Source organism: Rattus norvegicus, chromosome 9, assembly GCF_021556685.1.
Source record: "Rattus norvegicus strain SHRSP/BbbUtx chromosome 9, alternate assembly SHRSP_T2T, whole genome shotgun sequence".
Lineage (NCBI taxonomy): Eukaryota > Metazoa > Chordata > Mammalia > Rodentia > Muridae > Rattus > Rattus norvegicus.
The window spans coordinates 42393272-42397876 of NC_141542.1; the positions used below are offsets into that span (position 1 = coordinate 42393272).

Here is a 4605-nt window from a genome sequence, read left to right on the forward strand (position 1 = left end):
CCTTTCAGGTCCTCTTACCTGGAAAGTATGCTTCAGATTTAGGATGGTTGCTTTAAATAATCTGATTACATAAAGAAATCCCTCTTTAGGAGCACCCAGTAGCTTGGGTGTAAGTTGATTCCCGATGTAGTCAAGGTGACAAGCAACATCAGCCATCACAATTCGTATTCATAAGGAAAAAAAGCAATTTCATACCAATTTAGTGACCACAGCACCTTAATCATTTGCTTGACTTTGCTGAACTGTAATTTCCCGATCTAAAAAAAAAAAAAAAAAAAAGACACGATTCTATCATTTAATTATTTGGAAGAATCAGGTAAATAATTAGAGGAGTTTAGCAGGGGCCCAGCATAATGTAAGCTCCAGAAATAATGGACTCCTTGGGACCCTTTTTATTCTAATCACAACTGTGAACTTTCAATAGGACACTGTGTCATCTGTGCTATTTCTCAGTGGGATTGCACTGTCCTGGCAGAAGGTCCTATAGTTTAAACTTCTGACACAGGCTGTTGAAACCATGGACTCCACAGAATCAAAAAAGTTCCTGGGAATCACATAGGAAAAGGCTCAAGTCTGTGCCCCAGCCACAGGAGTAACTTACGCCCTAGGAGAGATTTCATACAGCTCAGATAATTTGCATAACAGATGCTGTCAGTGCCGGATGGGACCACACCTTCACCAGGAAGACTTGCTCCTTCCTCTGCACAAGCCTAGACTTAAGTTAGTGCAACGAAGATGAACTTGGGGGTGGAGTCACATCGAATACTGTCCTTTCTCTTCTTTTCACAGTCTTTTGTCTCTTTAATTGGAATATTGGGGGTGGGTAGCGAACCTTAGCTTGTTAAGGCTGCCAAAGCCTGGCAGCTGCCCCTAAATGTCTGGTAACATTTTTTTATCTTTCAACTTGCCACTCTGGATTATTTTATGGAAAGAACTTAATAATTTTTTGAAAAAAAAACCCATTTTATATACAATGTTGTAAGTATAGGTCACAATCAAAGTCATTTCACAGAAACAAACTTAAAAATAAGTTTAAAAAATATCAAGGATGACAATTTCTCAAGAGTGGTAAGTTGGCTCGGCCTTTCTGGCTTGCCTAGAAGAGACTACTTCACCTGTGTCCACATCAGGTGGTCTAAAGTGGCCTGTAACTCTGGCTCCAGGGGATTCCATATCTTCTTCTGGATCTCATGACCACTTCACACACATGACATACATTCACATAGGCACAGTATGTACACACAGTAAAAATAAACCTTGGAAAAATATAAAAAATCTCCATTTGAAACTGGCTTATCTCAAAAACAAACAACGAACAAAAAAAAAAAAAAAAAAAAAAAAAAGAACAGAATGGCCTTTCTGATGCTGGCAATACAAAGAAAATCAAAATGCTGGTCTCCATGATTTTTGTTTTGGTTTTGGTGGGGAGGGGTGGAATAGGTTGCGAGGGATTGTTTCATTTTGCCCATTTTCTATCCCAAGTCCCCTATAGCCCTCTGCTTTGGATGGACTTAGACTCGCCCTTATGATGCTGGTGTGGACTGAAAGAACTTTATGGTGTAAGTCTTGCAACCTCTGACTCATTACCTGTGGGTAAAGGTGTATTTCTCTTTCTTCTCAGATTAAAGTTGTTTTATACTCTAAGAAGTGACAGATTAAAAAAAAACAAAACAAAACAGGAAAAACCATGCAACCCAACAGACCAACAAAGCCTGTAACAAGGGGCTAAAGGATGGCTCAGTGGTTTGTGGATGTTCAGATTTCGCTCTTGGTTCCCAGGTCAGAAGACACACTACCGTCCTTAATTCTAGCTCTGGGGAATCCGACATCCTCTTCCAGTGTTCTGGGGCGGTCATACACATGTATGCATACATGGATGCACACATATCGACATAAATAAGGATAATAAGATATATTTTTAAAAAGCATAACAAGACTAAGGAATAAAATTAACAGTAGGACTCATGATAGCCCCAAAGAGAATGTGGAGAAACAGGGTCAAGGACTTTTATTTTAGCTACGCAGTGAAAGAAAGATTACTCAGTCTACAAAGTAACGGGCCAGATGGCTTTAATTATGAATTTTGAATCACCTTCTAGACCAGTCCAACCTTTGATTTACGAGCTAAGTTGTACAAAAATAAGTTTGACCATATCGAATATGACTTAATGAGATTTCTCCACATAAGGAGATATTATTGGCTATTATTAGTCTCATTCTTCTCAGCATTTAAGCACTCTTTTCAAATGTGATCAGTATGTCCATTTTTTGTGTTGTTTATGAAAAAAATTGCCCTAATTTCTTTTTAGAGCCTTATCATTTATAATTCATGGAGCACCTACCATGTATTCCCAGTCCTCTTTAAATCATACGTACATATGTCTCTCGTCTAAAAATCGTAATGGAAAAAATTGCAGTCAAACCGACATCTGTTATTCACGGACAAACACGCCAAGCCAGTCACGTCCCTCCCAAGATGGCTGTTTTCCTGCACCCACAGGTGATACAGCTGCCTTTCTCCTTGCACCTCGCCTTCTTTTCATGGTCTGCTGTGTTTTGCTTGTATCCCTTGCTGCTTTTTGTTCCAGACTTCTCTTTCTTAAGATAAAGTTCCTGAATTGCTCCTATCAGCAGGGCGACAGGCTGTGTGCAGAACACTCAGAGGCAGACTGTTGGAAACTGCAGGCTTTTTAATTTAAAGGTTGACTAGGTTCCCCCTGCAGCACTGAGGTGAGTGGTTTCTTTGTCTGTTTCGTGGGTTTTGTTTCTTTTCATTGGTTTATTAAAAAAAATCAAGAAACAAACAAAAATAGGTAGGACTTGGAGTTTCTGAAAAGAAAGAATGGGGAAATTACAGCACTCCCAGACTTTGGCCATAGAGCGGAAAGAAAAAGCTACCTTGAGTGGACTGGACCCTAGGAGTCGAGAGTTGGGTATCCCCTTTCTGTGCTTGATCTGGTGAGATTCTCTTTGCCTGTGCTCTTCTGGGTGTGCAGATGTTTGCAGGTTGCCTGCAGCCCACGGTGAGGGTATGAGTACCTGAGTGACTGATTCCCTCTTCTCTATCTCTGCTTCTCCGGAGCTCAGCCTAGGCTGGAAGTCTCCCTCTGCCAAGATTCATTTCAGTGGCAAGGGGACAGAGACACAACTCTGAGTGGTCGGACGGCATTTCTCCAAACATTTAGGGACTCAACTCAGGTCAAACCAGGGTTCCTGACTTTGATGAGGGAATAGACATAGCTTATGTGACTAGGACTGAATTGGAGATGACACAGGCTTAAACTTAAAGGTCAAGAGAAAGAGTCATTGTACAAAGGAACTAAGACACACCAAGAGCTTGGGCTGTGAGCTTCTCCAACAGACCATTGTAGAAAGCTGGTGTGTTGGTATGGGCTCCTCAAAGAAGAGTCACGGTTAACTGTAGGTATACACACCATATATTTTTTTTTTGCATTTCTGAGAAAATTTTATTGGCCTTTGGATAAAATGTATTTGCCAGGAAGGATGATCCCATCAAACTTCTGCTGGAACCAGCGTATGGCCTCCTCTTTGCGGATTCTGTGTTTGGACCCAATGCAGCTTGTTCTGTGCTTCTTGTCTGTGATGCTGAAACCTGGCCTACCCAGCACCACATAGAAATCCAGGCCATAGATGCCAATGCTTGGGTCCTATTTGATGCCCAGGTCAATGCATTCCTGAATCCCAAAGCCGAAGTTGCCAGTGTCTGAGAAGTTATTCTTCCGTAATTCATACTCTCACACCTTCAGGCCTCTTTCCAGAATTTCTTCTGCCTTGGCTCCACGGACTGTGCAGCGAACAGCAATTTTCTCATTTCTCCGGATGTCAAAGGACCTGACGGTGTATCTAGCTTTGGAAAACATAGGGGTCTGGCCTGTGAGCTGCTCCAACACCTTGGCTGCTCGGGCCAGTCTTGTCTCTACTCTCCCCCACGCAGATATTGAGGCAGAGCTTGCGGATCCGAAGTTCCCGCATGGGGTTCTCCTTTTCACCCTGATCTTGCGCCATGGTGGACAACAGGAAGAGAGCAGTATATATACTGTTATGGTCGCTCTCAGGTTACTGTTCCAAAGATGGATACGGTGTGGGTTTTTTTGTTTGTTTTGTTTGTTGTTGTTGCTGCTGTTGTTGAAGTGAATTGACATCTTTCCACTCCTTGTTCTTTAGTCTTCCACTCTTGACTCGAATATTTCTCTCTCTGGTAACCATAGCTGAGCTTTCTACAAAGTTAGAAGAATTATAGAAAGGGAATCAAAACACTCCTTTTAATCAAATCATAAAGGCAAACCTCAAACCAGCAAATGGTAACAATAGATTAAAAAAAAAAAAAAACCAAAAAACCTCACACCAGTCAGAATGGCTAAGATCAAAAACTCTGCCAACAGCAGATGCTAGCGAGAATGTGGAGAAAGAGGAACACTCCTCCATTGTTGGTGGGATTGCAGACTGGTACAACCACTCTGGAAATCAGTCTGGAGGTTCCTCAGAAAATTGGACATTGCACTACCTGAGGACCCAGCTATACCTCTCTTGGGCATCAGATGCTCCAAACTACAACAAAGACACGTGCTCCACTATGTTCATCGC

General features: G+C 41.8%; 1 pseudogene; it reads right to left on the reverse strand.

The window, feature by feature from the left end:
- Positions 1–3513: 3513 nt before the first annotated feature.
- On the reverse strand, positions 3514–4047 carry Rpl11-ps11 (ribosomal protein L11, pseudogene 11; annotated as a pseudogene).
- Positions 4048–4605: the final 558 nt, after the last annotated feature.